Source organism: Amblyraja radiata, chromosome 16, assembly GCF_010909765.2.
Source record: "Amblyraja radiata isolate CabotCenter1 chromosome 16, sAmbRad1.1.pri, whole genome shotgun sequence".
NCBI lineage: Eukaryota > Metazoa > Chordata > Chondrichthyes > Rajiformes > Rajidae > Amblyraja > Amblyraja radiata.
The window spans coordinates 52,837,083-52,848,978 of record NC_045971.1 but is presented as its reverse complement, the minus strand read 5'-3'; positions in this window follow the sequence as shown (position 1 = coordinate 52,848,978).

Here is an 11,896-nt window from a genome sequence, read left to right as displayed (position 1 = left end):
GTTAGAAAGTCCAGTATCCAGTTGCAGAGGGAGGGGTCGATGCCCAGGTCGCTGAGTTTGGTGATCAGTTTTGAGGGGATAATGGTGTTAAATGCTGAGCTATAGTCGATGAACAGCATTCTCACGTAGATGTCTCTGTTGTCGAGGTGGGAGAGGGCGGAGTGAAGTGCCGTTGAGATGGCATCCTCCGTACTCCTGTTCTTGCGGTAGGCGAACTGATAGGGGTCCAGTGTGGGAGGTAGGCAGCCTTTGAGGTGTGCCAGGACCAGCCTCTCGAAGCACTCATTGATGATGGGAGTAAGTGCAACTGGGCGGAAGTCATTAAGGCTCGCCGCAGTGGAGTGTTTTGGCACCGGCACGATGGAGGTGGTTTTAAGGCACGTGGGAACAACTGTTTGAGCAAGTGACAGGTTGAAGATGTCAGTCCAGACAGTAGGTTAATTTGGTATAAATGTAAATTGTCCCTAGTGTGTGCGGGGTAGTTTAATGCACGGGTATCGCTGGTTGACGTGGACGCGGTGGGCTGAAGGGCCTGATTCTGTGCTGTATCTCTAAACTAAACTAAAAAAGGTTCTGATTGTCTGGTTAAAGATATGAACACATGAGCTCACTGGTCTGAGGGCTATAGAAAGTATCTTGCACTTTGCTGACTTTCACAAGCAATGTTAAACTGAGACCAACGAGGTAACGGCAATAGTTTGTTTTAGAGAGATGGCGTGTAAACAGGCCCTTCTGCCCACCGAGTCCACGCCAACCAACGATCACCTGTACACTAGTCCTATATCCTTCACACTAGGGGCAATTTACAGACGTCAATTAACCTACAAACCGGCACATCTCTAGAATGTGGGAGGAAACCAGAGCACCCGAAGGAAACCCACGCGGGTCACAGGGAGAACGTACAAACTACAAGCACACGTAGTCAGGATCGAACCCGGGTCTCTGGCACTGTAAGGCAGCAACTCTTAGTCTATCGCTGCGCCACCATGCTGAACAATTCACTTGATGCTAAGGAAGTTGTATGTTAGCCCTCTGCAAACTTTATAACCCAATGAGATGTTCCTTCTCCATTTGGCACATCAAGTCCTCTCCGTCATTCAATCATATCTGGATTGGCATGGCCTAGAACATCAGAACAACCCTCTGCCACAGCCACTGATTTCTCAGGGACTACAAAGGGAAAATGTACTCCAGTAATCCCTCTGTGTGCTTTAAATCTGTCTGTTAAGGTGTTCAGATTTGCCAAATGTTGAATTGCATTCCAACAATGGAGTCTTTAGGTTTATAAAGTTAAGTGTGAAACTGATAAAGCAGAAGTATTTTTGTGCCAGGAACAAACTACACACACTTTGACTATAGACAACTCTTATTTGGTAAATGTCAAAAATATTCTGCTGCTTTTTAAGTATTTTTCCCCAACAAGGTAGTGTGGCTCAGCGGTAGAGTTGCTGCCTCACAGCGCCGGGGACCCAGGTGCTGTCTGTACAGAGTTTGTGCGTTCTCCCCGTGACCCGCGTGGGTTTTCTATGGGTGCTCCGGTTTCCTCCCACACCCCAAAGACGTGCAGGTTTGTAGGTTAATTGGCTTTGGTAAAAAGTCCCCAGTGTGTAGGATAGGGCGGGTGTACAGGTGAATACTGGTCGGCGTGGACTCGGTGGGCCAAAGGGCCCGTTGCCACACTGTATCTCGACACGAAAACACTTGAGATTTAATATTGTTTGCCTTTTATTTCTTGACAGTTCTAAGTAGATTAAGACAACCCCTTATCCCCTGTATTGATCATATGAAGGGGTGTAATTGCCTTAGACTCTCCCCCACCTGCCCTTCACTTCTGGAGTAATAGAATCAAACTCATAACTTTTGTAAACATCTTCCTTTAGTTTAGTTTCTACAAGTGGGGTTTAATTCAATGCAGATTTAACTTTCTCCTGTGAAGCATTATCTTGTCCATCACTCGGGTTTCATCAACGTATTTCATTTCTTGAACTGTCAACAGTTTCATGTTGACAGCAAAGTTGGAACTTGTGTGCATTGGCAATGTAGCTCTGTCATATAAGCAAGACACCAGCCAGACTATGAAGGAACAGAGTGCTGGAGTAACTCAGCGGGTCGAACAGCATCTCTGGAGAACATGGGTGGGTGACGTTTTGGTACAGGACCCTTCTTCAGGACCAGACGTCAACGAGTGCTGGACTCACCATGATGTAGAAACATAGAAAATAGTTGCAGGAGTAGGCCATATGGACCTTCAAGCCAGCACCGCCTTTCAATATGATTTTGGCTGATCATCCAAAATCAATACCCCATTCCTGCTATCTCCACATATCCCTTGATTCTGTTAGCCCTAAGAGCCACATCCAACACTCACTTGAAAACATCCAGTGAATTGTCCTCCACTGCCTTCTGTGGCAGAGAATTCTACAGATTTTCTGCGTGATAAAGTTTTCCCTCTTCTGTGTCCTAAATGGCCTAACCCGTTATTCTTAAACTGTGACCCCTGGTTCTGGACTCCCCCAACATCAGGAACATATTCCTGCATCTAGCCTTCACTCCTTTAAGAATTTTATATGTTTCTAAAAGATCCCCTCTTATCCTTCGCAATTCCAGTGAATTCAGGCCCGGTCGACCCATTCTTTCATCATACGTAAATCCCGCCATCCTGGGTATTAACCTGGTGAACTTATGCTGTACTCCCTCAATAGTAAGAATGTCCTTCCTCAAATTAGGAAAGGTACAGAAGTGTGAAAACGCACACCTCCAGATTCAGGGACAGTTTCTTCCCAGCTGTTATCAGGCAACTGAATCATCCTACCACAACCAGAGAGCAGTTCTGAACTACTACCTACCTCATTGTTGACCCTCGGACTATCCTTGCTGGCTTTATCTTGCACTAAACGTTATTCCCTTACCATGTATCTATACATTGTAAATAACTCAATTGTAATCATGCATTATCTTTCTGCTGACTGTTTTTAGCCCACGACTAAAAGCATTTCTCTGTACACGTGACAATAAACTCAATTGAACTGAGTTGCTTGTATCTAACACTTGAGTCCAGTTGGTTATAACCACTGTAACCTGTGGTCATATGGTGAAGTGGTTTATTCCCTTCTGGGCCGGCCTTCCATTCGTAAGATGGCAAGTTTGTAAACCATCATAATCAGAGGTGACCTCATAATGTGCCTGGCCGGCGACCTCACAGTGAACAGCATCCGTAACCATGAGAGACGGACGGGCTCCATTCCATCTGTCAACTTGAAGTGGGTTCACCAAACCCATTCTGCCAGGCATTGAAACAGCTGGTAGATCGAAACTCTAACCTTCACTGTGTGGATCAATAACCCAAGAAAGGAGTATCGAGAATGCCGGTGAAAAAGGAGAGCGCCAAGCAGGCTAACAAGAGGAGATCGAAGGAGATCTGAATCTGTTAATAGACCAAGATAAAGGTGGAGTGACTCAGTGGGTCTTCTTCTTAAACGGTGACCCCTGTTCTGGAGTCCCCCGACATTGGGAACATAGGTACGTAGGGCTCTTCTGCCACCTCTGAGCTTTTCTTTATGGGAGAGAATCCTATCCATCCAGTGACAATCCTGTCTCCAGTCTCCAACATTCCCCCACCTCTCCCCTCCTCCCCACCCCTACCCAGCCTTCTGCCCTCTCTGGACCTTTTTATATCCACTGTTGGTGCAAAAACTGTCTTGGCTTCTCTACTCCACTGGCCAACTCAAACCGGAAGGGTCCTGACCTGAAATTACAAATGTTAGGGAGCATCTGTGGAGAACATGGATAGGTGACGTTTCACAGAGCGCTGGAGTAACTCAGTGGGTCAGGCAGCATCTGTGGAGAACATGGATAGGTGACGTTTCACAGAGCGCTGGAGTAACTCAGTGGGTCAGGCAGCATCTGTGGAGAACATGGATAGGTGACGTTTCACAGAGTGCTGGAGTAACTCAGCGGGTCAGGCAGCATCTGTGGAGAACATGGATAGGTGACGTTTCACAGAGTGCTGGAGTAACTCAGTGGGTCAGGCAGCATCTGTGGAGAACATGGGAAGGTGACGTTTCAGAGTGCTGGAGTAACTCAGCGTGTCAGGCAGCATCTCCGGTGAACATGGATAGGTGACGTTTCACAGGACAATGAAGCTAGTGGGAGAACTAGGGTGGGGGAGAGATGGAGAGAGAGGGAAGGCAAGGGTTACTTGAAGTTGGAGAAATCAATATTCATATCGCTGAGTTGTAATCTGCCTGTCCCGCTGAGTTTCTCCAGCATTTTGTGTCTGTCTTCAGTGTAAACCTGCATCTGCTGTTCCTGCACATTTTGTCTTGCCCACATTGACCAAGATGCCCCATCTACACTAGTTCCTCCTGCCTGCATTTGCTCCACATCTCTCCATACCTATCCTATCCATGTACCTGTCAAGAGTCAAGAGTGTTTTATTGTCATATGTCACAAAATGAACAATTAAATACTGACTTACGATACGATAGAACTTTATCTATCCAAGGAGGGAAATTGATCTGCCAACAGTTATAAAACACAAGATAAAGGTGGTCATGGTGGCGCAGTGGTAGTGTTGCTGCCTTACAGCGAATGCACGCCGGAGATCCAGGTTCACTCCAGATTACGGGTGCTGTCTATACGGAGTTTGTACGTTCTCCCCGTGACCTGCGTGGGTTTTCTCCGAGATCTTCGGTTTTCTTCCACACTCCAAAGACGTACAGGTTTGTAGGTTAATTGGCTTTGGTAACATTGTAAGTGTCCCCAGTGTGTGGAGTAGTGCTAGTGTACGGGATGATCGCTGGTTAGTGTTAATGTGCGGGGATCGCTGGTTGCCACGGACCTGGTGGGCCGAAGGGCCTGTTTCTGCGCTGTATCTCTAAACTAAACTAAACTAAACATGAAACATGAAATTAAAGTGATGAGTGGAAAGGATTGGGGATGTGCAAAGATTGGGGAGGGGGAGGGCGGTAGTCAGTCTACCCCACGACAGAAGGGGGTGGAGTTGTACAGTTTGATAGCCACGGGGAAGCAGGATCTCCTGTGGCGTTCTGTGCTGCATCTTGGTGGAACTAGTCTGTTGCTGAAGGTGCTCCTCAGTGTGTCATGGAGCGGGTTACGTAGCAGCACAACAGTAGTGTAAACATATTTCACTGTAAAACCCTTACTAAACAGCAAAAAAAGTTCAGTGTATATTAGAGAAACAGACAATTAGTCCAAATAGTCCTGTCCAAATGTCTTCTAAATGCCATTGTACCAGCCTCCACTACCTCCTCTGGCAGCTTGTTCCATATACCCACCTCCTGGGTGATGGGAGTGAATTAATTATGGTAGACAAAAATGCTAGAGAAACTCAGCAGGTGAGGCAGCGTCTAGATGCATGCTGCCTCATCCGCTGGGTTTCTCCAGCATTTTTGTCAACCTTCGATTTTTCCAGCATCTGCAGTTCTTTCTTAAACAAGTTAATTATGGTAGTGCTTTAGGAATGTTGGATTCAGCCGAGTCTTAAACGATGCCTCTGTAGAATAATCTATTCCGTTTTGGACTAATCATGCTTTTTTTTGTTGATGGGGTGAGAAAACGTGAATCTTTGAGGCTGGGCAAATATCCATGGGTCAGGCAAACTAGTTTAAATTGGACAAATTGCATTTTCACTTCAAATGAAATAAATTGTTTAACCATTGCTTATTCTTCCACATGAACTCGTTTACAGCATCTGCAGACTACTTTTAATTTAAAATTATTTTAAAATAGGGTTTGACTTAGTCAAAGCTTCACTTGAAGACCCAACTTTTTGCATCTTTGAACCATGAATTGGAGATCTAAAAATCTCTGTCAAATTGGTTATCAAAATTACAGTGTGCTCCCCGGAATGATGCCAGCTCTTGGGAACATTTTCATTATAATTCTTCACTTTTCCTTCAAATTTGATTTTTTTAAAAAAGGTTCAGCTTGTGAACTTTAAACAGCCCTTTTATTTTAAATATCCTTCGCAGACTTGGTGCGCTGAAGGGCCTGTTTCCACTCTGCATCTCAAAATCTAAAACTAAACTCACGCGCACGGCTTGTTGTGGGAATTACAGAGACATGGCTGCAAGAGGGCCGGTGATGGGAACTGAATACTCAAGGGTATATCTCCTATCGAATAGACAGACAGGTGGGCAGAGGGGCTGGGGTAGCTCTGTTAGTGAGGAATGACAATCAGTCCCTTGCAAGGGGTGACATTGAAACAGGAGATGTGGAGTCAGTATAGATAGAACTAAGGAATTGTAAGGGTAAACTAACCCTAATGGGACTTATCTAAAGGCCCCCAAACAGTAGCCTGGACATAGGGTGCAAGTAGATTCAGGAATTAAAATTGGCATGTTGTATAGGTAATGCTACAGTTGTTATGGGAGATTTCACCATGCAGGTAGACTGGGAAAATCAGGTTGGTACTGGACCCCAAGAAAGGGAGTTTGTGGAGTGCCTCCGTGATGGATTCTTAGAGCAGCTTGTATTGGAGCCAACCAGGGAGAAGGCAATTTTGGATTTAGTGTTTTGTTTTAAATTCTGAGTTTATGTAATGAATTGGATTTGATAAAGGAACTTGAGGTCAAGGAGCCATTAGGAGGTAGTGACCATAACATGGTCAAGTATATTCTACAATTGGAGAGGGAGAAGGGTGGATCGGAGGTGTCAGTGTTACAGTTGAATAAAGGCGGCTATGAAGTCATGAGGGAGGAGCTGACCAAAGTTGACTGGAAAGATACACTAGCAGGGATGACAGTGGAACAACAATGGTAGGAATTTCTGGGAATAATACAGAAGGTGCAGGATCAGATCATTCCAAATACGAAGAAAGATTCCAAGGGGAGTAAGGGGCGACCGTGGCTGACAAGGGACGTCAGGGACAATTTAAATGTAAAAGATAAGAAGTATAACATAACAAAGATGAGCTGGAAGCAAGAGGATTGAGTAATGTTTAAGGAGCAACAGAAGATAACTAAAAAGACAATATGGGGACAAAAGATGAGGTACGAAAGTAAGCCAGACAAGAATATAAAAGAGAATAGTAAAAGCTTCTTTAGGTATGTAAAGAGGAAAAATTGGTAAAGACCAAAGTTGGACCCTTGAAGACTGAAAAAGTTGAATTTATTATGGGGAACAAGGAAATGGCAGATCAGTTGAACAGGTACATTGGATCCGTCTTCAATAAGGAGGACACTCCTGATGTAGTAGGAACTGAAGGAAATCCACATTAGGCAGGAATTAGTGTTGGATAGACTGATGGGACTGAAGGCTGATAAATCCCCAGGGCCTGATGGTCTGCATCCCAGGTTACTTAAGGAAGTATCAGGGGGCGCTGTCCTGTGCACGGCTGCCCTGCCAGCAGTTGTCTGTCTTTTCACCGTTTTATTTTTATTTTTAGTTAGTTAAAGTGTTTTGTTTGGAGGTCTAGACATTTTTATGTGGGGGGTGGGGTGAAGGGGGAAACTACCTTTCAGGGTCCCTACCTGGTCGGAGAGGCAGCTTTTCTCCGGTCTGCAGCTTCGACCCGTCCTCGCGGCCTACCAGCGGGCCTGGAGCGGCGTTTCCTGTCGGGGACCGCCCAGAACCTCGGCTTCGGCGGTGGCACAGCGCTGGAGCGCTATCGTGGAGCGGGCGATGCCTTGCCTGGGTCGCCGCGTTGGAGCTTCGGTGAGCTGAGACCGCCGGGTAAAACATCGCGGAGCTGCGGGACTGTGGAGCGACCAGCTGCGGGCGGCGGCGTTGAACTTTACACCGGGAGCCTGGGATCTCGCGACGAGATCGCCAGTAGTGAAACTCCAACCGGCGCGGCCTTGTCGGCTTCGGAAGCCGCGGCCTCCAGTACGGAGGCGGCCGTTCCAGGGTTCCCAAGCCGCGGAGAGGACTCTCCCGACGCTGGAGCAACATCACCCGGCGAGAACGGCCAGGAACATCGGGCCTCCATAGAGGCAACTGTGGAGGCCTCAATAGGCCCGACTATGGGTGAACTGGGGTTGGGGACTGGACATTGTGCCTTCCCTCATGGTGGGAGCCATTGTGGGGGGATGTTCTTTGTGTTTAAGACTCTCATTGGTGTTATGTCTGTATTCTTTTTTTGTGTGCTGCAAAATGGCAAAAAGCATTTCACTTCACTACACCTCGGTGTATGTGAATGTGACTAATAAAATACCTTTGATATCTTTGAAGTGGCTCTAGAAATTGTGGATGCATTGGTGATCATTTTCCAATGTTCTATAGATCCAGGATCAGTTCATGTGGATTGGAGGGTAGCTAATGTTATCCCACTTTTTAAGAAAGGCGGGAGAGAGAAAACAGGGAATTATAGACCAGTTAGCCTGACATCGGTGGTGGGGAAGATGCTGGAGTCAATCATTAAAAGATGAAATAGCAGCATTTGGATAGCAGTATCAGGATCAGCCCAAATCAGCATGGATTTGCGAAGGGGAAATCATGCTTGACTAATCTTCTGGAATTTATTGAGGATCTAACGAGGAAAATGGACAAGGGAGGGGGGCCAGTGGATGTGGTGTACTTGGACTTTCAGAAAGCATTTGATAAGGTCCCACATAGGAGATTAATGGGCAAACTTAGGGCACATGGTATTGGGGGTAGAGTGCTGACATGGATAGAGAAGTGGTTGGCAGACAGGAACCAAAGAGTAGGGATTAACAGGTCCCTTTCAGAATGGCAGGCAGTGACTGGTGGGGTACCCCAAGGCACGGTGCTGGGACCGCAGATATTTACAATATACATCAATGATTTACTGTAGATGAAGGGATTCAAAGTAACATTAGCAATTTTGCAGATGGCACAAAGCTGGGTGGCAATGTGAACTGTGAGAGTTGATGATGCTATGAGAATGCAGGGTGATTTCGACAGGTTGGGTGAGTGGGCAGGTGCATGGCAGATGCAGTTTAACACGGATAAATGTGAGGTTATCCACTTTGGTAGCAAAACCAGGAAAACAGATTACTATCTAAATGGTGTCAATTTGGGGTAATGGGAAGTGCAACGGGATCTGGGGTTCCTTGCGGATCAGTCAATAAAAATAAGCAGTTCGTTGTGTTCAAGAAGGAACTGCAGATGCTGGAAAATCGAAGGTACACAAAAATGCTGGAGAAACTCAGCGGGTGCAGCAGCATCTATGGAGCGAAGGAAATAGGTAACGTTTCGGGCCGAAACCCTTCTTCAGACTGATAGGGGTGGCAGGGAGAAGGAAGGAAACAAAGGAGGAGGAGGAGCCCGAGGGCTGGGGGATGGGAGGAGACAGCAAGGGCTAACAAAATTGCCAGAGTGAGCAACACCGGAAATTGGAGGAACAGCACCTCATATTCCGCTTGGGGAGCCTGCATCCGGAGGGGCATGAACATTGAATTCTCCCAATTTTGTTAGCCCTTGCTGTCTCCTCCCCTCCCTTAGCCCTCGAGCTGTCTGCTCCCATCCCCCAGCCCTCGGGCTCCTCCTCCTCCTTTGTTTCCTTCCTTCTCCCTGCCACCCCCTATCAGTCTGAAGAAGGGTTTCGGCCAGAAACGTTACCTATTTCCTACGCTCCATAGATGCTGCTGCACCCGCTGAGTTTCTCCAGCATTTTTGTGTACTTAATGAAAATAAGCATGCAGGTACAGCAGGCAGTGAAGAAAGTGAATGGCATGTTGGCCTTCATAACAAGAGGAGTTGAGTATAGGAGCAAAGAGGTCCTTCTGCAGTTGTACAGGGCCCTAATCAGACCATTGTGTACAGTATTGGACCCCTAATTTGAGGAAGGACATTCTTGCTATTGAGGGAATGCAGCGTAGGTTTACAAGGTTAATTCCCGGGATGGCGGGACTGTCATATGCTGAGAGAATGGAGCGGCTGGGCTTGTACACTGGAGTTTAGAAGTATGAGAGGAGATCTTATTAAAACATATAAGATTGTGAAGGGTTTGGACACGCTAGAGGCAGGAAACATGTTCCCGATGTTGGGGGGAGTCCAGAACCAAGCACCGCAGTTTGAGTAAGGAGTAAGCCATGTAGAACGGAGACGAGGAAACACTTCTTTACACAGAGAGTTATGAATTCTGTGGAATTCTCTGCCTCAGAGCGCTGTGGAGGCTGATGCTCTGGATAGTTTCAAGAGAGAGCTAGGTGGGGCTCTTAAAGATAGCGGAGCCAGGGGATACTGCAGATGCTGGTTTGAACCAAAGTTAGACACAAAATCTGGAATATCTCAGTGGGTCACGCAGCATCTGTGGAGAAAAGGAATGGGTGACATTTAGGGTCGAGACTCTTCTTCAGACTGGGAGTCAGGGGTGAGGGGAACGAGAGATGTGGAAGACATTTGAAAGCAGATGATGATCAATGAATAGTAGATTGGTTCGTTCGAAGGTAGATACAAAATGCTAGAGTAACTCAGCGGGACAGACAGCATCTCTGGAGACAAGGAATGGGTGACATTTCAGGTCGGAACCCTTCTGCAGACTAGAATGGTTCATTGTTGGCGGGGGAGAAGATGACAACAAGGCATACAACCAGTAAAATTAATCAGGACAGTGTAATCAAACCCGAAACATCACCTGCCCCTTTTCTCCAGGGATGCTGTCAGTCCCACTGAGTTCCTCCAGCCTTTTGTGTCTATCCTCGGTTTTTCATTGATCTTTGACATTGCCCTCCATGGTGAATAGAGCTTTTGGTATACAGGCCTTGTTTTCTCAGGACCGCATGATGGTGGGGAGGTCAGTACCCCTGATGGACCGGGCAGCATCCACCACCTTTTATAATCTCCTTCTTACCTGGGGTTTCGAGTTGCCGGACCTGGCCGTGATGAAACCATTCAAAGATGTTGCCATGTACAGGTCCACCACCGATTTTCCGGCACCCTTGGTTCCAGAGCCTTTCTGGATTATCCTTTTTTCCGGACAAAAAGAGGTCATGGTCTCCGAGGGGAGTTTAATGGTACTGGAGCCGTCCATCTAGGCCGCCGGTGGACTGAGATATCGGCCCGCAAAGTTGGCCGTGGGTGTGGGCAATTGGAACGTATCTGCCAGCTCTGGTCGCCGGGGGCAAATTCATCCCGCCGATCGGCACAGAAGTCCCGATGAGGTTAAGATCAGCCTCACCCGGCCTGGGTACCACATTTTCGGGGGGAGTTCCAGGGGCATTTCAAGAATGCACTCGCAATTTTGTCTGGACCACTAATTGCCGCAGAATCGGTGGTGGACCTGTACATTGTGTGTGTTTGCGTATGTGCACTGCTTGATGTTAGTGTTTGAGGTACTTTTCCCGGGGTTGGGATGAATAGTCACTCATGGATTCATTCGACTCTGGATAACTATCTCTCCTGCCTAGAGTCACACAACATGCAAGCAGGCCATTCGGCTCAACTTACTCAAACCGACCAACATGTCCCATCTACACTAGTCCCACCTGCCTGTGTTTGGTCCATAACCTTCCTAAACCGTTCCTATCCATGTACCCGTCCATTGTGCTTCACATGTGAACCCTGTTAGAGGAAAGATGTTGTCAATCTGGAGGAGAGGGAGCAGAGAAGATTTACGAGATGTTGCCAGGACTCGAGGGCCTGAGCTATAGGGAGAGGTTGGGCAGGCTAGGACTTTATTCCATGGAGTGCAGGAGGCTGATCTTATAGAAGTGTATAAGATCATGAAAGGAATAGATTGGGTAAATGCACAGTCTTCTACCCAGTTGAGGAAATCGAGAACCAGGGAACATAGGCTTAAGGTGTGGGGGAAAAGATTTACTAGGAACCTGAGGGGCCACTTTTTTACACAGAGGATAGAAGGTGTGTGGAGCGAGCTGCCAGAGGAGGTAGTGGACTATAACAATATTTAAAACACATTTGGATGGATATGTGTTTAGAGGGATATGTACCAAATACAGGCTGGTGGGAC